This window comes from Moschus berezovskii, chromosome 16, assembly GCF_049115385.1.
Source record: "Moschus berezovskii isolate FMDL1 chromosome 16, NW_MosBer_1.0, whole genome shotgun sequence".
Classification (NCBI taxonomy): Eukaryota; Metazoa; Chordata; class Mammalia; order Artiodactyla; family Moschidae; genus Moschus; species Moschus berezovskii.
Genome location: NC_142475.1, coordinates 80,840,170 through 80,866,640, shown reverse-complemented (window position 1 = coordinate 80,866,640; position 26,471 = coordinate 80,840,170). Strand labels below are relative to the sequence as shown.

The window sequence follows — 26,471 nt, the reverse complement described above, 5'->3', positions numbered from 1 at the left end:
CCCAGGGACAGCGCCCTGGCCTCACGCGGTGTCAAGGCATCTGCTCTGCTGCTCGGAGCAAATCCTGCCTCAGGAGTCAGGGTGGAGGAGGCGACCACACCCCTGCCAGTGGGAGCTGCTGGAGGGCGGCCTCAGGACCCCTCAGGGGCAGGTACTGGAGGTGAGGGGCACAGAGCTGCCCGACACTGAAGGGAACGTTACAACAAGACAGCTCGCCTCTTTCAGAGAAGAGGCGTCAGACACCAGAGGAACTCCACTTTTGCTACCAAACGGACACAGTCACTGCAGGGGCTCACATTTGAGCAGAGACAGGACAAGGTTCTCCCAGTGCCCCTCAGACTCTCTAAGGCGCATTCCTCACACATGGGGAGCTGCTTAACGTTAAGGGAGATTTAGGACCTCCACTCTCAGGAAGATGGAGGAGATACACTTTCCCCTGTTTCTCCCCCTTGACACAGGGAATGCCTGATGCTGCCCAAAAACAAAACGAGAAGATGCTGAAAGGGGAGAGGAGCAGACAAAAACACCCTCAAAAGCTCACTCTCTCCGACTGAAGGACAAGGAAGGGGCAGCCCAGTGAGACAGAAACATTTAGCAGTTTCCTTTTAGGCAAACATCACAGAAAAACCATGACCCATGGCCACACATACACCAGCCAAGGGCGAGAGGAGCCCACACATGGCCCTTGACAGGCTGTCGTGGGGAGTCTCTGCAGCCCAGTGGGGCTGCCCACACCGCCATCACAGGGGAGATGCCCGACGCCCAGAACCAAGCCCCACCTCCAGCCCAGGCAGCAGTGTCAGGGCTTTCCCCACAACCCAGTCTCCCCCACTGTCCACTGCGGTCAGCGGGGGCCATGCAGGCAGCAGGGACGAGGGGTATCCTGACGTCTCCCTCTGCCTGGTAGAGAGAACCCCACCATCCCCCCAGTTCTCAGAGCAGCGTCAGACAAAGCCAGTTAAAACTGTTCTAAATAAGATCCAGGACCTCATAATACCTAACATGCACAGTTACCGTCTAAAATCACTTGTTACACAAAGACTGAGGCCAGGAGGAGAAGACGGTTGGATGGCATCACTGCCTCAACAGACATGAGTTTGAGCAAGCTCCAGGAGATGGTGAAGGACAGGGAAGCCTGGCGTGCTGCAGTCCATGGGGTCGCAGAGTCAGACACGACTGAGTGACTGAACAACAAGGTTTGTAAAAGCTCACTTGATAAATCACATGACAACCAACAGCAGTGAATATCAACATGAGGCTGGGCCTGCACGGATTCTCCTGTTAAGGAATATGAAGAATGTGTTTACTTTCCAGTCCTCTCTCAGGACCTCCCTGTCGAGGCAGTAGAGGTGGCGGGACAGGCTGTCATGCGGGTAGTCACACACAGGGACACACACAGAAACCTAGGGTGTGGAGCCAAGCACCAGGGTTTCTACTGAAGGTCACTTTAGAAAAGAGAGAGAGAGAACCTGTATATTCAAACAGAAACAGTAATTTGTCAGAATGTTTGCTTTCACGAAGAACCATTTCCATTGTTCTTTACTGAGTCTGTTATGAACAGAATTCAGGTAAACAGGGAAAAATAGACTGTTTTTCAATGTCACCAAGGGCACAGAAGGAAAGCCAAGTGAAATCTCTTTTCATTTTCCAGTGCTTGTCAACCCTGCCAAAGTGTGACATATCCCATTAGCAGCTCAGAACAAACAGTATTTCTTTCACATCACAAATAAGATCAATGTGCTTATTTACTGTCTAGGAAGAAGGTCTCCAAATCTGGTGGGTGGCAAAGACAACTACTGGGATTTATGCTGTGACCTAAGAAAACAAGGACAAATGGAAGGAATTCCCTTACCTTTTTCCTTCTCTCTTTTAATGGCTAGTTAGCAAAAGAGTCAGACTGAGAAAACGTAAGCCTAGTCTTAATCTACTTTCAGGTATGAAGACATACCTGGGGCCAGTAATCAATTCTGTTTACAATTTCGTCTCAACTGGAAGCCCAAGTACAGAGCTGGCTGGTGTACATGTCTCCCACCACCATGTGGGGCAGGCTGAGGGGAAGACAGTCCACAAGGGGACAGACACCAAGGGGACACCTAAGTGCAGTGAAACAATGCCGGTGCTGCCGGAACCCGGGCTTCTGAGGGGAGACAAGGATGGAGCTCTCCAAGTAATTAAATCATCTACAGATTGTTATCCCTGTGAGAGGTCTTGTCTGGCTGCTTCACCAATCATTATTTCATACAAATAAAAATGTTTTTCAAATAGATGTTGCCCCTTTTTCTGGCTTCTGTGGCAAAAGCACCTCTTCTCTCTGTATTCGCTAGTACTGTTCAAAATGTTTATGTCGGCCTCTACAACTAAACCCCTCAAATCCTAGAACAGATCATCTGTCTCTCCTTGATCTTTGTCTCTGAGTGCCAGACAGTACCTGACATGTGTAAGGGACTCAATAAATGCTTCCTAAATTAATGGAACCAAAACCACTTTATTCCTATTCATCAGATGTGTTAATAAAGAAATGAGTGTGCCTTCTGAACAGATAAACCAGACCTTACACAACTGTGTCCATGTTCTTTAGAGGAGGAATCTGGCTGTGGCACACATTTCACATCAGGCCGTGGAAGGACGGAAGGTTGGAGGGGACATGTGCAGGCACAGAGCTCCAGTGCACAGCACACGATGGCTTGGGAGGCGGGAGGAAAGATGTGGTTTGGACTCTAAGAAGCCTGGGTTTAAATCCTGGCTTTGCTACTCACTAGCTGTGTGAATGTGGGCAAATGTAACTGATGCCTCAGTGTGTATAACACGGGAGCACGAACAGTAGCCATAAGCAGCGCAGAGATTTCTTTGAGGAAGAAGTAACAGCATGGTGTGGAGTTCTGGGAGCAGCCTTGCACAAAGAGGTGGAGGCTGCCAGTACTGCTGCTCCTCCAAGAACATCTTCAGTCGCCGCACAGTAGTCACTGTCTCTGTTTAGCAAAAACTAAGGTAAGTCAGTGTTATTTGCCTGTGGCCCATCTTCTCTCTCCTCCCAAAGGTCAGGGAGAAGTCCACGCCATGAGCAGAAAGTACTCCTCCCCGCAGCCTCGGTGTGCACGAAGACTCGGGTGCCGTGCGTCCTCTCTGGCTGGATGCTGCTCCGGCGCTACTGCACTGGCACACTCTCATTCAGTCCTCTTCACAAGGAGGCCGGTCTGCATTTTCAGAGGAGGTACGAGAACAACCGTGCCCACAGCGAGGGTCCACGACACGGCTGAAACACAAGCCAACGGCTTTAACGCCAGTCTGTTCTCTTTCCTGGTGGGAGGATGGGACCCACCATTGAATATGGCCAGAAAGGTCCTGCACCATTCCCAGAAGGACAGTGCACGGGACAGGAAGTGGCACAGTTGCCAGGCAGGGGCCAGCGCACAGGTCAGCGGAGCTAGCAGGACAGTGTGAGACAGTGTGCGGGGCCCGTCTGACAAGCTGCCACGCAGGGACATAAAAGCAGATGCACAAAGGTCTTTGGTGACAACAGAACCTCAGAGCCACTTTCTACACCCGTGCCTGTATGGCAGCCATTGTGGCAAATAGATTTTAAATAAAATGAAAGAAAACAAAATCTACAATACAGATCCCAAGGTGCAGGAGCCACATGTCCAGTCTGCGATGTGGTCAGTACCATACTGGGCAGCACAGATCACCGCACAGAGTTCCATGCAGCTATTGGAGAACTTCATTCTCCAGACAGAAAATAAATCACACTCCATTCATTTGGTAAGCCCTTTTTCATTGATCAACTTGTTGGATTTGAAATGGCTATTGTACCGTGTGACTTCTGAGCCACACGGCACAAGCTCAGGCCCATCTGGCCCCTCCCCCAGAAACCAGCATATGAATCTCTGTGTGAAACCCAAGTTGGCAACAAGACAGTGTTAGCAGTGTTTTCATGAATTTTTAAAAACAGCAAAATATCCTGCCCACACTCTCAATTATTCAAAGAGTGAATGGGCACTCCTCCTCTCACCAAAAATCAGACTTATTCTAAAAAATTTAAAACCATAGTCCTAGGGAATATCTCTAAACTGAAGAATCAAACCAATTTAAGAAACAGTAAGTTTATAGTTCATACTCCCTTTATTTTCAACTTCTTATTTGACAAGATTTATCACCTGGTTCAAATATGTTTCTTTCACCTTCCTACACAAATAAAACCCACATTACCTAAAAAACTGATAAAAACACTGAAGTAGAACACATTTATAACTCTGTTATTTTAAATTCCTAGAGTAGACATTAATTCCCTTTTTATCCAAATAAAGACATCACTGACAAACAGTTTATTTCCATTCTAAAGTGGACAGCAAAATACATTAAAGATGAATTCATGGAAAAATATAAAATGTAAGACAGACTTCCTCTATAAACCAGAAGTCTAATTCCCTACACCAACATAAGTTTCTGACCTCTGTAAACCAGAAGTCTAATTCTCTACACTAACATAAGTTTCTTCCTCTATAAACCAAAAGCCTAATTCTCCACACTAACATAAGTTTCTGACCATATCCTTTTTCAGGCACAGGTCACTGGAAATTTCAGTTTACAGAAAGAACCACCACTTTTCTGGCAGTAGGTATAAACTTTATTTTCACAATCCCACAAATTATTCAGTACAAATTATTCAGTGGCACAAATCCCACACTTACTCAGTACAAAAATTCTGCCAAAATATAACAGAAAATGCAGAAAAAAAGAAGAAAGCAGGAAAAGCATAGTCTGATGTCAGACTGACCTCGGTTTAAATTCTAGCTGTGCTACATGCTGCCAATTTTATCTTCATCAAATTACTTAGATTTTGCTCAACATTAACTTTTTCATAACTAAAATGGGGATCATGCCTACTTAATGTTGTTACTGTGAGAAAGGTGCATACATTCCAATATACAGGCCAGAGAAAGAGACGAGTACCTACCAGGCTTGGCACACACACTGGCTACTAATTAAAACAGTACCTAATATATTGGCTATTTAAAAAATATCTAGAGGTTAACAGTATTTCCAGTGCAAGACAGGAAACCTTAAAAAAATTTCGTTTCCTCTGGGTTCATGCTAGTATGCTGCTGCTGCTAAGTCACTTCAGTCGTGTCCAGCTCTGTGTAACCCCATAGACGGCAGCCCACCAGGCTCCCCCATCCCTGGGATTCTCCAGGCAAGAATACTGGAGGGGGTTGCCATTTCCTTCTCCAATGCATGAAAGTGAAAAGTCAAAGTAAAGTCGCTCAGTCTTGTTCGACTCTTAGCGACCGCATGGACTGCAGCCCACCACGCTCCTCCATCCATGGGATTTTCCAGGCAAGAGTACTGGAGTGGGGTGCCATTGCCTTCTCCTCATGCTGGTATATGTACTTCTATACACAACTGGGTAATTAAAGGCCTTAAAAATGTTCATATATTTTTATTCAACAAAGTCATTGTTAAGAATCTATGTCAAAGAAATAATCAGAGAGGTGGAGAAAAACACACATAAAAACATTAATCATACTCATATATTACAGTGAAATACAGCAAAGAAGCTAACTTTCTAATAAAAAGTAGAAAAATAATGAAACAGCTTTACAAATGATAGCATAAAGAATCCTAATTAAAGAAAAAGTAGGGGTCTTCCCTGGGGGCTCAGTGGAAAAGAATCCATCTGCCAATGTAGGACACACTGGTCGATTCCTGGTCCAGGAAGCTCCCACATGCCACAGAGCAACTAAGCTGGTGCACCACAGCTACTGAGCCTGTGCTCTAGGGTCTGGGAGCTGCAACTACTGAGCCCACCTGCTGCAACTACTGAAGCCCTAGAGCCCATGCTCCATAACAAAATCAGCTACCTCCATGAAAAGCCAGCACACAGCAACAAAGAGTAGCCCCCCGTGGGTGATACCATTGTGGGTGACAACTGTTATATGGTTGAATTAGAGAAACAGACTCGGGCTTGTATGAAGTATGAGATTCCAAGATAGTAAGACTATATATTATTTACATAATATTCTTATAAGGAGGAAGTGTTGAGATGCACTGCACCAGAAAACTAAGCAACTTATCCTTAAATAAAAGGATTATATACCAGTAAGTTTGAATGCTCTTATTCATATTATTGTGCCTTTTTTCCTACAATAAAAATGTATTCTTTAATAGATATAAATAAGCACTTGAATCAACCTTTTACTTAATAATAAACTGCCTCATTACTTGAATAAACTAAGCAGCAACCACTTCCTGTGAGTAACTCTCAAATGAGTCCAAACTGACCCAACTAGTAAGAGTTAACATGCTCCTTGTCCCATCTCTTCCTCATCCTCAGTTCTATTGTCTGTCTACCTGTGTCTAAGTCCAGATTTGCGCCACAACAGTACCACCTTTAAAGAGTATTCAGAAAGTGGACTACATCTTTCAGCCACCTTGCTTCATTAAAGCATATTCCACCAGGTTACACAGCACAGTGCTGTTGCTGGACTTCCTACAGCTGTGGTCTCTGGGTAAAGGATTCTCCCTGCTCTATTCAGTTCTGTTTCTTGAAAATCAGAAATAGCAATCTTCATGACAAGACCTAACTATATGCATAAGGACAGTGCAGACAGAAACCTGATGCCTCAGGATCGGTTGTGGCCGGCCTCTATCTGTAAGGTCATAAGCATCTCCTGAACACAAACCTACAAGTATTTCCACGTTGCCACACTGCTCTCTCAGGGCCTATCTGAAACCTTTACTTACAGACTTTATCTTCTAATGTGACTCCAGAACAGAAAGTTTAAACTTGAGCATGAATCAGAACTACAGGCTTGTTACAACACCCACTGCTGGGCCCCACACCCTGAGCCTCTGATTCAGGAGTCTGGGGAGGGGCCGCCTAATCTGTGCTGGTTACAGGCTCCACGGTAACGCTGCTGGTCCCTTCACCATCCTCTGAGGATTACTGCTCAAGAAAAACTCACACGACCATCACACCTTTCTAACTTCACTCAGAGACTGGCAGCCTTTTCAAATTTACTCTTTTTAGCTACAAAACACCTGCTCCACCGTCAGGACTTCCTGCATAAAGGGCAGGAAGCTTCTTGGCGGAGTCTTCTGGCTTTGCCAGGACTTGTACGAAGGCAGCACTTCCTCTTTTGCTCTCCCATCACATCTGGTGAGCTGTACAAATCTAAGGCTTTAACTCACTGATTGGCAGGGCTTGGCCTTCTCACCTTTGAATTAACAAGAAAGATCTCGCTCCATGCAGCAGTAAAAAAGAGAAAGAAATTATACTGAATGTCTCTGGCCCACAGCTCTATGGCTGCAAGATAAAAATCACAACGTGATGAAGCATTTTCTTCATGTGATAGAGTGAACAGCACCTCCCTCACATCTCATCCACAGAGTTGGAAGACAAGGCTGCAAGAACTGGCTTGGCTGAAAACTTTCTTTGAGTTTTTCTGTTACATCTTAAAAAAAACCTGGATGAATTTTTTGGCCATCCCAATGAAATGCATTTTTTTTTTTTTTAAGAAACTTGCAACATGACACTTCACGCTTCTTTCTAGGTAAAAATTGTGTATTCAGAGCAGCAGTTTGGTACAGCGAGTAGAACAAGAATGTGAAGTCTAGAGATTTGGGTTCAAATCCCATTTGGTCACTTACAAGCTAGGTGATCTGGACTGCACCGCCTAAACAAACAGAATTCTTTTTGTCTTGTACTGGTGGATAACAGCATTTAAGTTTGACGATTTTAAGACAACAATGGATACCAAAGTATTTGATACATTAAAATGATTTAAACAAATGATGGTTATTATTCTACAACAACCTTGGATCATAAAAATTCATCCATTCTAGAAAACTTCCAAAGAGCATCTTTCCAGTTACACACAATTTAAAGCTGCAATTTCAATGCAACTTAAAGTTATTTAAACAGACAAAAAAAAAGATGCTTTTTTGAAAACTATCAAAAGTGAGAAGTCTTTGGTGTATGATTTTTTAATCAGAAATATATGAATTTCCAAATACATAGGTAACAAAGCCAACTTCAATTCTAAGATGTCTATAACTACAAACCTCAATGTGGAGACCACTTTCAAAGAAAGATGAAGCTTAGAAACAACAAGATGAAGCGACACGACACAAGGCAAGCCAGGAGTCAGATGAGTGACCGAGTTTTCCCTTATGCTTGCCTTCACTAGAGCTCTGAAGGAAAACCTGGCTCAGGACAGCAGTCAAAATGGCTAAGCTTATCTTGTTGTCTAGGTTTCTCATTCCAATGGAGATACAAAGTTGATTAAAAAAATCCACTTTTACCAAGAAACGTTACAGTAACTATTCATACAAATAATTTAATCTGCAAATAGATTCAGATCACTAAAAACCAAGGAAGGCAGAAACATAATAGTGTTCTGTAAAAGGAATTCTAATAATGGTCATATAATATATAATATAGATCATCTCAACAGAAGATGACAGTATTCACATGTTAAATAAATTTTTTAATGGTTTGACCTTTTGATCTCACAAAGAGAAATAAAAGTTGAGATAACACAAAAAATGAGGAATAGAGTACAGTATTTGAGTAGTGTGTCAAGAAAAATAAGGGAGAAAAACAAATCAAGTGAATTGAAAAATATTTTTCTAAAATCCACAAAATGCCCCAAATTGAAATTTCAGTAGAAAAATGTATGAAATTTAGACCAAAAGGATTCACAATAACTGACATTTAAAGAAATTTGGGAAGACAATGATCACAAAAGAAATGAAGTTGACAGCACTAAAATCATAGAATCAGTAAATTAGGACTGTCCTCAAAAATCACAAAGCCTGGGTTTAATTATTACCACAAACAAAACCTAGTCTAGCTTCAAACTGAAGGAGCATCAGTTGAATTGGATAAAATATGCAAGACTCATTAGAGGACACACTTTGATTATAAAAGGAATAAGAATGTTCTGGGATCTAAACACTCTTAGAAGAAGCAGTAGCACAACCTCTCTTGAATGGCACAACTTATCTTCATGAAAAAGAAATTAGGGCAAACAAGAATGGCAGAAACCTCAAAATGTCACATAGCAACCAGGGCACAGCAAAACCATAGCAGGGTGTGTCATACGCCAAAATCAAAACCAGTATCTCTATGTGCGCTTCACCCACCCAAGAGAAATACTAAAGTAACTAGAGCTAGACACAAAAAATACAAGTTTGGGCCTTTAAGCAGTTAGAGTGTGCCCCACAAAAGAAAAACTTCCCTTGAGACTCCACAACTAACCAAGGCTGCAGTCCTCCGCGTTAATCCAGGGGAGGGGATGAAACCTTCTGAACTTAGTTTCTCCTGATACCTTCTGCCAGGTGGGTCCACCTGACAGTGTGTCCCCCTGAGAGCTACCTAGCCTTGGTCTTGGGTGCCACAGCCCACAAACACGACTGCAGAGCAGAACTGAGGGTGGTCCCAACTTACCACCGAGGACTCCTGAGCCTGCCTGACCTTAAAGTGACTGTATGACCATGCAGCAGTTAGTATGCCATTACCCTTTCAACTCCTTACCATGGAAGGTTAGTAAAACAGCTTGAAACACACCTTTAAGCTACAAACGCCCACCCACATTCCCAAGTCTCCTCAGGTACGAGCTTGCCCAGTGCCCTGATCAAGACAAGCAGTGTGTAAGTTCACCGTGCAGAAGCTCCACTCTGCAATTTAGACACGTTTAAATAGAACCAGGCTCATCTGTATTCAACACACTATTTGAAAAATTAATATAAATGACTTTCTACTTAACAAACTTAAATCATTCTTGTTTTTTAATACAAAGACAAGCACATAAGGATTTGTTTTCCTCAATGATGGGATTGTTTCCTTCCATCCACCGGGTACTGTTTAATGCTCTCCTCTTTCTGGACTCCATTGAGTGGACTCCTGGGGGCAGGCAGGGCAGAGCCGCAGTTCCCAGAGAGACACTGAGTCCATGTGTGTGAGACTGAGAGAGGAACAGACTTACACAAATGGAAGTCTTTTTCGTATTTCATTTTTGTTTTTAAAACAGTTATAATTTGCAAAGTGAATCTTCAAAGGAAACAATTCTACAAGTGTTTCTATCTTCTTTTATGGGTTTACTACTGCTGCTACTGTTGCTGCTGCTAAGTCGCTTCAGTCGTGTCCGACTCTGTGTGACCCCATAGACGGCAGCCCACCAGGCTCCCCCGTCCCTGGGGTGTCCAGGCAAGAACACTGGAGTGGGTTGCCATTTCCTTCTGCAATGCGTGAAAGTGAAAAGTGAAAGTGAGGTCGCTCAGTCGTGTGCGACTGAGTGACCCCATGGACTGCAGCCTACCAGGGTTCTCCATCAATGGGATTTTCTAGGCAAGAGTACTGGAGTGGCTTGCCATGTCAACTAAATACAATACCTATCAACGGAATTCTTACTTCCTTAAAATGTACAGTTAGAGATATCTATACTTATAGTTATAAATTATCACTCTGAAAGTCACTCAGTCGTGTCAGACTGCTTGCAATCCCATGGACTGTGCCCTGCCAGGTTCCTCTGTCCATGAAATTCTCCAAGAAAGAATACTGGAGTAGGTAGCCATGCCCTTCTCCAGGGGATCTTTCTGAGCCAGGGATCAAGCCCAGGTCTCCTGCATTGCAGGCAGATTCTTTACCGTCTGAGCTACCAGGGAAGCATATAATGGTAGAGGTGATCTTTTTGTCATTTTTGTCAAAACAGACGAAAAAAGCTATTGATATTAATTCAAAATAGCCTGCTGCACCCTCTCAGAAAATAAAACAACACTCAAGTATTTCATATAATTACAAATTTTATACTATGTCAGAACTTCCCTGGTGGTCCAGTGGTTACGAATTCACCTGCAAATACAGGAGACATGAGTTCAACCCCTCGTCCAGAGAGATTCTACATGCTGTGGGGAACTAAGCCTGCATGCCACAACTACCAAGCTTGTGCTCTAAAGCCTGTGTGCCACAACTACTAACGCCCGCACACCCTGGAGCCCACAGTGCTCTGCAAGAAGAAAAGCCACGGCAATGAGGAGACTGTGCACCACGACAAAGAAGGCAGCCCTCACTCGTCGCATCTAGAGAAGAGACTATACAGGGCAACCAAGACCCAGCACAGCCAAAAGAAATACATTTTAAAAAGTGAAAAGTCTATCAGTTCAGTTCAGTTCAGTCGCTCAGTCGTGTCCGACTCTCTGCAACCCCATGAATCACAGCACGCCAGGCCTCCCTATCCATCACCAACTCCCGGAGTTCACTCAAACTCATGTCCATCGAGTCGGTGATGCCATCCAGCCATCTCATTCTCTGTCGTCCCCTTCTCCTCCCGCCCCCAACCTTTCCCAGCATCAGAGTCTTTTCCAGTGAGTCAACTCGTCGCATGAGGTGGCCAAAGTATTGCAGTTTCAGCTTTAGCATCAGTCCTTCCAATGAACACCCAGGATTGATCTCCTTTAGGATGGACTGGTTGGATCTCCTTCAGTCTAAGGGACTCTCAAGAGTCTTCTCCAGCACCACAGTTCAAAAGCATCAATTCTTTGGCGATCAGCTTTCTTCACAGTCCAACTCTCACATCCATACATGACCACGGGAAAAACCATAGCCTTCACTAGATGGACCTTGGAGAAGGCAATGGCAAGCCACTCCAGTACTCTTGCCTAGAAAATCCCATGGATGGAGGAGCCTGGTAGGCTGCAGTCCGTGGGGTCGCTAAGGGTCGGACACGACTGAGCGACTTCACTTTCACTTTTCACTTTCACACATTGGAGAAGGAAATGGCAACCCACTCCAGTGTTCTTGCCTGGAGAATCCCAGGGACGGTGGAGCCTGGTGGGCTTCCATCTCTGGGGTCACACAGAGTCGGACACGACTGAAGTGGCTTAGCAGCAGATGGACCTTGGTTGGCAAAGGAATGTCTCTGCTTTTTAATATGCTGTCTAGGTTGGTCATAACTTTCCTTCCAAGGAGTAAGCATCTTTGAATTTCATGGCTGCAATCAGCATCTGCAGTGATTTTGGAGCCCCCAAAAATAAAGTCTGACACTGTTTCCACTGTTTTTCCATCTATTTCCCATGAACTGATGGGACCAGATGCCATGATTTTTGTTTTCTGAATGTTGAGCTTCAAGCCAACCTTTTCACTCTCCTCTTTCACTTTCATCAAGAGGCTTTTGAGTTCCTCTTCACTTTCTGCCATCAGGGTGGTACCATCTGCATATCTGAGGTTATTGATATTTCTCCCAGCAATCTTGATTCCAGCTTGTGCTTCTTCCAGCCCAGCGTTCCTCATGACGTACTCTGCATATAAGTTAAATAAGCAAGGTGACAATATACAGCCTTGACGTACTCCTTTTCCTATTTGGAACCAGTCTGTTGTTCCATGTACAGTTCTAACTGTTGCTTCCTGACCTGCATACAGGTTTCTCATACTGTGGCTCAGATCATGAATTCCTTATTGCCAAATTCAGACTTAAATTGAAGAAAGTAGGGAAAACCACTAGACCATTCAGATATGACCTAAATCAGATCCTTTATGATTATACAGTGGAAGTGAGACATAGATTTAAGGGACTAGATCTGATAGACGGAGTGCCTGATGAACTCTGGACGGAGGTTCGTGACATTGTACAGGAGACAGGGACCAAGACCATCCCCATGGAAAAGAAATGCAGAAGAGCGAAATGGCTGTCTGAGGAGGCCTTACAAATAGCTGTGAAAAGAAGAGAAGCGAAAAGCAAAGGAGAAAAGGAAAGATATAAGCATCTGAATGCAGAGTTCCAAAGAATAGCAAGGAGAGATAGGAAAGCCTTCCTCAGTGATCAATGCAAAGAAATAAAGGAAAACAACAGAATAGGAAAAACAAGAGATCTCTTCAAGAAAATTAGAGATTCCAAGGGAACATTTCATGCAAAGATGGGCTCGATAAAGGACAGAAATGGTATGGACCTAACAGAAGCAGAAGATATTAAGAAGAGGTGGCAAGAATACACAGAAGAACTGTACAAAAAGATCTTCACGACCAAGATAGTCACGATAACATGATCACTGACCTAGAGCCAGACATTTTGGAATGTGAAGTCAAGTGGGCCTTAGAAAGCATCACGATGAACAAAGCTAGTGGAGGTGATGGAATTCCAGTTGAGCTATTTCAAATCTTGAAAGATGATGCTGTGAAAGTACTGCACTCAACATGCCAGCAAATTTGGAAAACTCAGCAGTGGCCACGGGACTGGAAAAGGTCAGTCTTCATTCCAATCCCAAAGAAAGGCAATGCCAAAGAATGCTCAAACTACCGCACAATTGCACTCATCTCACACGCTAGTAAAGTCATGCTCAAAATTCTCCAAGCCAGGCTTCAGCAATATGTGAACCGTGAACTCCCAGATGTTCAAGCAGGTTTTAGAAAAGGCAGAGGCACCAGAGATCAAATTGCCAACATCCGCTGGATCATGGAGAAAGCAAGAGAGTTCCACAGAAAAACATCTATTTCTGCTTCATTGACTATGCCAAAGCCTTTGACTGTGTGGATCACAATAAACTGTGGAAAATTCTGAAAGAAAAATCTATACCATACCAATTAAATTTTTCTCTAGTACATTTCAGTTCAGTTCAGTCGCTCAGTCGTGTCCGACTCTTTGCGACCCCATGAATCACAGCACGCCAGGCCTCCCTGTCCATCACCAACTCTCAGAGTTCACTTAAACTCATGTCCATCGAGTTGGTGATGCCATCCAGCCATCTCATTCTCTGTTGTTCCCTTCTCCTCCCGCCCCCAATCCTTCTCAGCATCAGTCTTTTCCAGTGAGTCAACTCTTCGCATGAGGTGGCCAAAGTACATTTACTGAGCAATTATTATACACAAAAAATTACTCAGTAAACCAAATGATACAAATAAGAACAGGATTAACACAATAAGAAGCTTAGTCTGTTAGGAGAGGGAAAGCATAAAAATAACATACATTGTTATGTTAATTATAGTAATGCTTAATAATTATAATAATGCTTATTATTATGTTTATGTTTCATGCACTAATGAAATGAACATTTTATAAATTACTTTCCCTTAAATTATCTCACTTGATTCTTGTAATTGCCCTGAGAGGAAAGTAGGGCACACAGAATCATCTGCATTTTATAGGTGAAGCCTGTGGTCTGCTTGGAAGATGAGTGAAAAGCAGGACAGGAACCAGGGTGCAGACGCCTGACTGGCACCTGGATGTGGCCAAGCATATGACGACAATCAAGACAGCCAACATTTCCTCATGCTTCTTAGGTGCTAGACACCTTCCTCTCATGAACGCCTTTAACCTCAAAGGAGACCCCCTGAAGCACAGAGAAGAGCAATAAGAATACATAGCTAGTAAGTGGGAGGCCAACATCTGAGTAGAGGCAGTCTGTCTGGAAAACCATTATTCTTACTGGCATTTGTATGTCTTCTCTGAAGAAATGTTTATTCATATTCCTTGTCTACTTTAACCTCCTTCTTTTGCATATGGATATCTGATTTTCCCAGCCACCATTTGTTGAAAAGACTATCCTTTCCACATGAATGGCTTTGGCACCTGTGTCAGCATTCCATTGACCACATGTGTAAGGGTTTATCTTGGGTATTCTGTTCAACTCACTGTCTGTATGTCTACCTTTATGTCACTACTATATTACTGATTATTATAGCTCTGCAGTAATTTTGAAATGAAGAAATGTGAGTCTTCTAGCTTTAGTCTTTTTTTCAGGATTATTTTGGCTATTCAGGGTCTCCTGAGACACCGTAAGAATTTTTTAAAACTTTTATTTATTTAAATAGTTGTGGTGTGTGGGTTTAGTTGCTCTATGGCAGGTGGGATCTTCCCACATCAGGGATGGAAGCCGAGTATCCTGCACTGGTAGGTGGATTCTTTACCACTGAGCCACCAGGAAAGCCCCATATAAACTTTAAGATGAGGTTTTCTATGTAACAAACAAAAATAGAAAAACTACCCCCGAAATTCAAATCCTTTGATAAAGATTATATTGATTCTATGGATAGCTTTGGGTGGTACTGACATAATATTGCTAGTTATCCAATTCATGAACATTTTTTAGGTGCACATATGTTTATAATTGTTATCTCTTCTTGATGTACTGAAATTTTTATCAACATAAATGCCTTTCCTTATCTCTTATAATCTGAGTTAAAGTGGACATTCTCTCACAATCATCTGATTACTATTGGCGTGGAATATCCTACTCCATCCCTTTACTTTCAATCCCTTTGTGTTCTTACAGCTAAGGTGAATCTCTGGTAGACAGTATACAAATGGATCCTTTGGGAAAAAAAACTCAGTCCGCCAATCTCTACCTTTTAACAGCTGAGTTTCACTCTCTTACATTTAATGTGATTAATGATAAAGGCAGATTTGCTTTTGGCATTTATAAACTGGTTTCCTAGTGTTTTTTATTCTTCTTTTTATGAACGTGGTTTTTATTCTTTTTAGGTACGTGTCTCTTGGTTGTTGTTTTTTATTTAGTTTCTTCATTACAGACCTTTAAATATTTAGTTGATTTTTGGGGAGTGTATCATTTTAATTCTCTTCTATTCTGTGCTTTTAAATTTTCTTAGTAGTTACTTTGGAAATTACAATCTTCAAAGATGTAACAGCCTGGTTTGAATAATCTCAAAGTAGTTTCAGTGTCATATAAACACTCTGCTCCTGTACATCTCCATCTCTTCCCCTTTATATGGTTATGTTCACAGATTACAACTTTATGTATTACATATCCATTATATGTCCACAGGGATTTATAATGATTGGTGTATATAGGAAAAAAGTGAGAAATTACAAATATCTAAAATACAATAATACCAGCTTTTATATTTTACCTATGTAGTTACTTTTACTGGTGTTCATTGTTTTCTTATGCATTCAAGAGGCTGTTTAGTATCCTTTCATATTAGCCTGAAGAAGTCACTTTAGTATCTGTTACAGGGCAGTTTAAGACATTGATTTATAGAGTCTGACTAATAATTCCAATGTGTGTGCTTCCTCTGGGATGGTTTCTGTCAAATTCTTATTTCCTGTGAAGGAGAAATACTTTTCCTGTTCCTTTGTATGTTTTTTCTTTAGAACTGGGTATTGTGAATATTACGTTGTGGTAATTCTAGAAATCTAATTTCCCCACTCCTCGGGAACAATTTTTGTTTGCTGAGAGCTGGAGCTATCCTTCTGTGACTGTTCCAAAGAAGTTTTGCAAACTGTGTATTCTTACTATATGTGAAAAACTAAACTTTCTCTTCATTTGTCTCTGATGACAGCCACAGACCTAACCAAAGGATTCTTCAAAAGTCTGATTCCCAAGAGTGGGGGAAGGGAGAATCCTGTCTCTTAAATCCCCCAATACCTGGAGAGCAACTTCAGCCCATAGTGGAGTGAAACAATGGCTGACCTCTCTGTCATGCCCACAGTAATCAAAAGCTGCAACCAACAATCAAAACTCACAACCCTCATTGCTGGAGGACAAAGTCCTCATTGCCCACCATGGCACCAGCAAGCTGCATGAGGAATGCTTTAGCGCCTCACAGATTCCTGCCACAGGACTGGAGGTGGCCGACGGCAGCCACGGCAGTGTGAACGCTGAATTCAATCAAGATTTCATGAAATTTACCAGTCTTCATCAAGTTCTCCCCGAACACTGCAAGTGTCCTATTAGATCCAAATTTCCAAACAGTTGCCTGAGACATTTTTGAAAGTTCAGTTGTTGTTTTGGTGGAGGGACATGTTCCTGGAACTTCCTGCTCTGCCATCTTTCTTGACTTGGTTCCAAAAACAGCTCATACTTACTAAGAACTTACTTTGTGCCAAGTACTACGCTGAACAGTCTCCGCCCTCATATCTCCCCACTGTGAGAGCATGTTATGAGGCTTCCCATCTTACAAGTGAGGGATCAGAGGCAAAGCAACAAGTCTAATCAAAGAGACGCAAAATAGTTGATCTGGGACACAAGGCAGTTTAGCAACAGATTTGTTCTCTTAAACCACTACTCTTTGCACAAAAAACTTCAGTAGAGCTAGAAAATACCTTAAACATCATCAGGTTTGGGTCATTCATTTTGTAAATAAGAAAACAAAAGTTCAATAAAGTTAGTGAATTGTCCAAAGGTCACACAAAGAGTCTATAAATCCAAAGTGATGACTATCAGTTAGTCTACTAATTCCCAGTCCTTCTCTACCATACATCCTCACTTCTCTGAGCACCAAGGCATTTGGAATTTGCAGCAAAATCTCTGCCTCAGAAGTATCTTCAGAAACAATGGCAGAGTCCAGAATTCGTCAGACATATGGCCTATCTTCCAAAACCAGGTTAATCTCCACTATCTCCAGAAAGCCTACCATCATGCGTTATTTGTAACCGTAAATGCAGTCTCCATTCTGTCTGTACTACCTGCATGGAAGTCACTGCCTTCAGTCACTTTAGTTCGGTTCAGTCGCTCAGTCGTGTCCGACTCTCCGCGATCCCATGAATCACAGCACGCCAGGCCTCCCTGTCCATCACCAATTCCCGGAGTTCACTCAAACTCACTGCCTTACATTACAATTATTTATGTAATGTGTTTAAAGTCTTTAAAAGAGAAAAGAAATTGTGTTTTCTCTGAATCTGTCACATGGATATATAAATAAAATTAGATCTAAAACAAATATTTGATTAGTGAGTGATAAATGAAAGCTTTCTGCCCAGAAACATAGATTAAATCTCCTTAAAATATGACAGCCATTGTCACGTCTACGCTAAGATATCCCTGATGGCTCCATATACAGAATAGAGTCCACTGTCCCAAGTGTGATATTTGAGCCCATTCGTCTCTGTAGTGTAGTGGTTATCACATTCGCCTGATACATGAAAAGTCCCTGGGTCAAAATCAGGCGGGAACAGACTTTTAGGGAGTCCCTGGTGGCTCAGATGGTAAAGAGTCTGCCCGCAATGCAGGAGGCCTGAGTTCAATTCTGGGTCCAGATGATTCCTTAGAGAAGGAAACCATAACCCACTCCAGTATTCTTGCCTGGAAAATCCCGTGGATGGAAAAGCCCAGCAGGCTAATCACAAAGAGTTGGACACGACTGAGAGACTACACATTCACTTTCAACTTCTAAAAATGGCCTGCATAGCCTTCAGGGATGAAATTTTAATTTACAGATGTCTCAGCACATAATACTAGGCCTTGTATGTACTAAGTGACAGTGGCTTAAACTATAGTGAACACGATCTAAGATAAATGTGAAAAGCAGAAAAATAATTCAAAATATGTAACAATGGCCCCAGAAAGCTTTGAAATCTTTTTCCCAGGAGATTTTCAAGATAAAAAAGAGACAGTCATCTGCCTCAAGCAACTGTCACCCCATCTGGAGACAGAAGCCGGACTCTACCAGTCCTTCCCAGTCCTACAGTTCTATGTCAATCCACTTAAAATTGTGTACTATCTGTCAGGGAAGAAAAGAAAGTAGATGTATACTTGTGGCTGGATATGAAAACTCAGGGGGAGGAAATCACTTTAGACGAGGAAAATAGTTCAAGTTTAACAAAGAAAAAAATCGGAATACAAATATCAGATCCTTATCAATAATATTCTGGTATATACTGTTTACATAATTTTCAGCCAAAAAGAAAAAATAATTTCCCATTTGAAATTTTATTCTTTTAGTAATATTTAATACTTAAAACTTAATAAATAGGTTAAACAGTAATTTATGGACTAGCATATATATTTATATTATATTTAATACAATGCAAGTATTAAAACTATATAAAGACTATAGAGTCATACATTAAATGTTTATTGAAATATTAAGTAAAAATATGTTATATGACATGGTTAAAATAATCGCAACAGTAAAAAAAGATACAAATGAGTAAATACTACGTGAAAATGAAAAAATCTAAATAGTTTATTATAACAGTGGGATTTAATTAGGTGCCTTTCTAAATATTTATGAGAATCACTCTTCTTTATCGTGTTGAAGATACCAAATTAAACAGAGTGGTAGAGTAACCACTTTTAAAGCTAGTGTGAAAGTCAAAACAGCAAAGGTGGGACTCAGGTCAAGATGTAAGAGAGTAATTCTGTTTGGAAGCTCCCTGTGAAAATTACAAAAGAAATATATTTGAACTGAGAAACACTTTTATTTGATATGCAGCCACACAGGTATACCTGACAGGCCCTAATCGGGCAGCCTGGGGCCACCTCAAATAGGATCTGAATGCATGAACAGTTCAAGCCTCCAAGTGCAAAGGTTTTATGAAACACCTGCCCTGAGCCAGGCATGCTGCATATTTCACCTGGATGAGCTGTTAGGCCTGTCCTCCAAAGGAGATGCTGTTGGCATCACAAATACAGGTGAAGAAATCTATGTGGAAACAGGTTAATGTGCCAAGATCACAAAGCCAGGACAGAGAAACGAGGTGTGAACTAACGTTGTCTTATGTGGATCTAACACAAGACACCCCAAGAAACAAAGGAGTCGTCAGTTTCACCTCACAGAACAGTCCAAAGGGGTTGTTTAAAGTGAAATGCTTATTTTTTCGGAAGAAAACCCACATAGATACTAACTCTTCAAGTGGTAAAATGTGGGATCTGTTGTAGACTTAAGAATAGATAGACTTCCCCAAGGTATACATAAAGGGGACAGGAGAACAGGAAGAAAAACAGTTGTTCAGATTATGAAAACCATAAACAATCATTACAGACAACTTGGGAAAATCAGAAAAGTACAAAAAAGAAAGAATTGTTAACAAGCAGACAGGCATTTGAATATGTTGGTGTATTTCTGTAATTCTGGTGGAATATGTAAAAGCAATTACACTGGGTTTCTTGAACATCTGTCCCTAAGCAAACCCAGAGTTTTGGCAAAATGATTATATAATCTGAACCCCTTGGTTGAAACTGGAAGGCTTTTCACTGAAGAGAGAATTCTAAGCAAACTTCTAGATGCAAGAAGAGTTGCAAGTGTAGACGAGAAAAACGGTAAGTGTGGATGCTTGGGCCCTGAGACACAGAACTGGAACTGTGAGTGGCTACCTGAAGACGTCGAGGGAAGACTCTGGCTCCAAGAATCTGAACACCTTGGCTTACCAGGACGAGGTGTGGAAAAACAGATTTGGAAATGCCAGGTGAGAGTGTAACAGAGCGACAGTTCCTAACAAGAGAGTTGAACAGATGTCAAGTTTCACAGACATGTGCACGTCAGAATCCAAGGAAGAGTGTGACTACAGGAGAAATTGGGAAATGCTCTTTAACGCAGCCAACAACAACCACCACTTTTGATAAGAGTGTCTGCAATTTTCTCAGGTGTGGCACATCAGCATAACATAAGCAAGGATATTTTATCACTCTGAGAGTTATATCTGCTTATTTTCCCCAAAGAGAATAAGCATTCCACTTCAAACAAGTAACACCGTATTACATGTTAGTCTTCAGAAGTTGGTTACATAAAACAGAATCAGGAACCACAGTTTCTGCTTCTGCTTGGTAAAGTCAACCTGATCTGAAGGAGGAAACTTGGATTTGGGTCCCAGATGGAAGATACTCCAGTATTCTTGCCTGGAGAATCCCATGGACAGGACAGCCTGGGAGGCTACAGTCTTTAGGGTCGCAAGAGTCAGACACGACTTAGTGCTATCTTTCTTTTCTGGAAGATATAAGATACTACCATACAGTTTTTGCTATGCAGATTTCTTTCCTAATTTACTTCTTCACCAAAGGAGTAAGGTCACAGCACACAGCACTATATACTGCTGCCACCCAGCCTCACTTTTAAACCCACTGCAAACAAGCCCGGGGTGTGTCTGTGTCACCCACACTTGACCCTGGTCTTCTCAATAGCCACGGCAGAGAGAAGAGGAAATCTCACCAGCAGTCAGATCATCCCTGCCTGACCACAGCTGTCTTCATGCCACTAGACACTTTATAGATGGGGAAGCAACACTAGACAACAGGTGGTGGCTCATGGCGGTCCCAGAGCTCAGGTCAGGGCTGCTCAAAGCAACTGCTTCCAACAAAATACATACAGCCACACTGGTTAGACAGTCAAGTCTAGGCAGAGTAAAACCGATTTTAAAAAAGAATACGCAGTTTTAGTCAGATGACACACTAGAAAACAGGCACAGGCAGTTAAATGCGACATGTTATTATTATTCCAAAAACCTGTGTAATTTTAAAATGTCCATTCTTCCTATAGGTGACTTTTTTCACCTCTATGTCCAAAACTGCTTTTACTTTTCCTTTTACATTATACAGTAATCACTTCAAGGAATGCTCCAGAGTAACTAGCGCCAGACTAGAGAAAGAAACAAGAGCAAACATTCCTTGGAGCCTAAAACAAACCACGTCACCAGCAACCACAAAGGATATTAAAATCTACAGATAAGGTCAGATACTGCCCAAGATACACCAGTGCATATTTCACTGGCTTGTTACAAGGTTAATGTGGAATTCAAGCCTTCCTTAGGTTTAAAAACAGGAGAGCTTGTACTCACCTGGAACGGGGTTTGTAAAGACGACAATAATCCCCATGTTCTGAATGTAACCATAATTTGCTCATTATCTATTAGTATCTTCTGGAATAAAGACATTGTGGGACTTTTTCTCTTTGGGGGTATATAATTTGTGTTCAGCTGGAGCTATATAAAAGTTCAAAACAAAATTTTTACATTTGCATAATATGAATATTTGTATCAAACTCAAAGAGCTCCATTTTTTAAGAATATTAGAAATGTACCATCATAGCAACAGAAGCATCAGCATATAAAGCAGGCTTCTTTAAACCAATGACAGAATTCGAAAGTCTGGTGTACATCTAAAAAGACCTTAGGTGTCTCAAGGACCACACCAAAGGCTCATATCCTCAAATAAGTAGACCTGTACACAATGCTGGCCAACAAACTAAACTAAGAGTCTGAAAGACAGGTAGTGTGGGCTTCAGGCTACATGGGAAGTGTTCAGCCAATGCATCTTTCGCCCACCATCATTTACAAATTAATATGGTGACAATGATGCAGTTAACATGCTTTAAAAATGAGAAACGTACACATCAAATATTGTACAACCAGTTTCTGAGCTGCTTCAAACTTAGGAAATAACCAAATACATGCACAGGCAGCATTTAGACAGCACTCCTCAGCATTTCCCCGGTGCCATCTTCCGGTAACAACCCTTCTGGGCCAGTTCAGAACAGAGAAGCAGTCTGGCCTGCACAGGTATCCTCTCAGAGAAGGCATACAGACCTGTCAGTGCTCAGGACGGCTTCTCCACTGTATTAAGACATGCCAGCCTCCAGATAACAGATTCTCTCTTCCCTTTTCTCTCTCTCCACTCCCATGCACTTAACGCCCATAATGTCTGAGCTTGACCTCAAATTTTTCTTAGAGAAATAATGTTATAAATGTGGGATAAGGCAGCTCAAGTTCCGCTGTCAGTAAAATGTCAGAATGCATTAAAGTAAAACTGACTTTTTGGAGCTGGCTTGGGAATGAAGCCATGATTTCTACTACTGTTCTTAGGGCAAATGCAGTCCAAGTTCTAAGAAAGGAACCCTTGGGAAACAACCCATTCATTCTTTAGGGTGTGTACTTTGGGTCCAGACACTAACAGGTAGCAAGGCTGGGGACAAGCAAACACTCTGATTTAAACTTAACAAGTTTTATTCCTACCACTATACTCACCTGTGATTTCTAGTCCTAAATACTCACCTACAGGTTTCAATTAAAACAGGTAGTGTGGGCATTATCTGTTTATGTCGAATCAGAGGACTTCATTCATCAATTAATGTGAAGGCTAGATATGCTATGTAACATACTGGTGCTCCAGAAAACAAAAGCCAGGAATTTTTCAGCCCAAATATCTAGGTCCCAGATGACAGTTCTGGTTTGGGAGGCTGCTCATCTGCAGTCAGAGTGTGAGACTATACCCAGTTTTTCCCCTGGACGGGAACCGTGGGACAGAGCGGTGGAGGCGGACTGAGAATCCACGTGGGGCAGGCATCACACAGGATGAAGCCAACTCAGAGACACACCCCTGTGCAGCCCCCTCGGAACCCACCTGCGGCCAGCCTGCCTCCAGACCACAGCATGGCTCTCCATCTGAGGTCACAAGGCCCATGGTTTGTTTTCATTAGTGGTCCCTCTGGCCTAGCAGAGACTAAAAGCAATGCCCAGTTAACAACAGATGTTGTAGCAGGAGCGGGCGTGGCCTTCAGGGAGCTTCAGGATGTGGGCATCTGTGAGGGTACAAGAAACTCACGGACATGCCTGAGGCACCTCTATTTGTCTAAGACTGGTGATTCCAGTCCTCTATTCGGTCCTCTTAATAACCCTGCCAAGGTGGAGAGGGTGCTGTTCTTATTTGATAGGTTAAGAACTGTGCTGAGGACTGCCCTGGTGGTCCAGTGGTTAGAGGGCCGCCTGCCAATACAGAGGACATGGGTTCGATCCCTGGTCCAACAAAATTCCTCATGCTGCGGGACAACTGAGCCTGCACTCTAGGGCTTGGAGATGCAACTACTGAGCCCACACATCACAGCTAGTAGCCCACACGCCACAGCTACTGAAGTCTGAGCGCCTAGAGCCTGTGCTCCAAAATAAGAGAAGCGATCACAATGAGAAGCCCACACATAGCAACAAAAAGTACAGCCCCTGCCCGCTGCAACTAGAGGAAGCCCGCGTGCAGCGATGAAGACAAACCAATTACTAGACCACATCATTACAGGTAAACACCTGTCTCCCAGGACCTTCCATAGGATGTACCCCATGAGATCTTAGGGACTGGAATGACAGCTCCTATTTTTTTCACCTCATGAGGAATGCAATAAGTGCTAAGCACACAGCAGGCATCACCAGACATATGTTGCAATGAATTTTTCTCAGTTCCTTCAACAAGTCCTTCTTATCCCAGGATGGTTATTTCACCTAATGGATTACTATGGCTGAATTCATTTTCTAGTTTTGTTCCTTAAGAAATATATATAATGTCTTTGAAATATGTGCTTTAGGGCAATAAAATGATCCCACAAAAAGAGTGGGAGAAAGTCAAAACAAAGCACAGAGAAAAGATAACAAAAAGGGAACTGCTTATACCATTCATTTATCTACAAGTTCTCTAGATTAACTCATGACCATCTAAAGTTTCTAGACCAAGGACTGGAAGACAGGAACTTGATATTTCTGAGTAATCAAAATTATAGGATGCATGCATTTAAAATTTAACCTGGCCAATATACATTTAAATATAAAGAACTGTTAAAATAGTCAAATACACAGGATGGAGTATTTCCACTTGCTTCTTAAAATAATTTTAAACAGTCCTTTTATCACTTTTGTTAAAACAGGTAGAATAATGTGAAAAGTTGATGTTTTAGGCTATGTTCTTCCACTCTTTGTGTTAATTACATAGCAGATCTAAGCTATATTTGATTATCAATTTTATATAATCTGTATACTTCATGTGTCATGCATCATTACTGTATCATATTAATTACTGGATTTTGATTTAAGGCAAAAGCCACTTTTTCCTGTCTTCTCATTAATAATAGAAAAATTATAGGAAGATCTCCAAACATTTGGAAACTAAATAACATACTTCTAAAAAGTCCATGAGTTACACAGGCAGTCTTAAAGAAGACTGAAAAATACACTCCACTGAACAAAATTGAAAATACTACACAACAAAACTGGTAAGATGCAGCTAAAGCAGTGATAGAGGGAATCTTAGCATCTGAGCATCCTGGTGGCTCAGCACTAAAGAATCTGCCTGCAATGCAGGAGCCACAGGAGATGCGAGTTCGATCCCTGGGTCAGGAAGATCCCCTAGTAGGAAATGGCAACCCACTCCAGTATTCTTGCTTGGAAAATTCCGTGGGCAGAGAAGCCTGGCAGGCTACAGTCCATGGGGCCATGAAGAGTCAGACACAACTAAGCAAATGAGCCACAGACATAAGAAAAGTTTTACATCAATAATCTAAACACTCTCCTCCGTGACTTACAAAAAGAAACTCAAAATAAACCAAAGCAAGCAGAAGAACAGAAATCACTGATGTTGAAATTTTTAAAAAGAGAAAATCAATCTAACAGAGAACTGGTTCATGGACAAAATCTGCCGACCAGTATCAGAAATGGAGCAAGGGACCTCACACAACTCTGCAGACAAAGGAAAGGAAGGAACTACTACACACAGCTCTACACGCATAAACGTGACATGTTCAATGAGATGAACCAAACTACCACAACACACACAACACGAACTATTTGACTAGACTCAAGAGTCAGTAAGAACTGAAAATGTAATTTTAAATCTCTCTCTAAATCTGGACAGTTTCACTGGAGAATTCTACCAAACATATGAAGACAAATGAACATTTGTAACTATACTACACAATCTCTCTCAGAAAAGAGAAGTAGGAAAATTTGTCTATCATTTCAGGAAGCCAGAATCACCCTGATACTAAAAACAAAACAAAGACAGCACACACACACACAAAAGAAAACTACAGACCAATATGCTTTATAAATATAGCTGTAAAAATTCTTCACAAAATAACAGTAAATAGAATTCAGCAATATGTAACAAAAAATTTATACACATACACAAACACACCCTGTGAGCAAGTAGAGGTTACTGCAGGGATGCAAAGCTGGTTTGATACTTGAAAATCAAGCATTATAATTTACTACATTAAATGCTAAGAAGAAAAATCATACAATCATATACATCAGGAAAGAAAAACTGGTAAGATTCAACACTCATTCATGATTTTTAAAAAGTCAGAAAAGTAGAAATAAAAGGAAACTCCCTCACCTTGATAAACAGCATCCACAACATCCACATCCCCCTTACACTTAATGGGGAAAGACTACGAGTTTTCCCTCAAGATCAGGAACACGTGCTCTCACTGCTCTTTTTCAACACAGGTTGACCAGCTGTGGCCAGAGGGGGAAAAAGGTGCACAGATCAGAAAGGGAGACAGAAGCTGCCCTGCATGCAGATGACATGACTGCCTATATATAAATTCCCAAGGATTTTACAGAAAAATTCTAGGACTGATAAATGAATTCACTTATCAGCGTAGGACAAAAAATCAACACACAAAAATGAACTGTATTCATATGTACTAGCAATGAACACCAAAATGAAAAATACTCTTTACAACTGCTTTTAAAAAGAGAAACAGTTCACTGTAAATCTAACAAAACATGTATAAGACTTACATGCTGAAACTACAAAATTCTGGATGGGGAGGGAGATGGGAGGAAGGAGACGGAGGCGACACACATGCACTCATGGCTGATTCCTGGTGATGTCTGACAGAAAACAACAAAACTCTGTAAAGCAATTATCCTTCAGTTAAAAAATAAATAGATTTTAAAAAAATGAGGAAAGAAATCAAAGAAATGTTAAACAAATGCAGAGAAATACTATGTTCACTGATTAAAAGACTACATAAAGGAATGATG

At 41.7% G+C, this 26,471-nt stretch overlaps 1 protein-coding gene across 1 annotated transcript in view; it reads right to left on the bottom strand.

Annotated features, from left to right (window-relative positions):
• The window catches only part of SPIDR (scaffold protein involved in DNA repair), a 277,995-nt gene that overhangs the window by 93,685 nt on the left and 157,839 nt on the right, over positions 1-26,471 (bottom strand). The gene's annotated exons all lie outside the window — the stretch shown is intronic.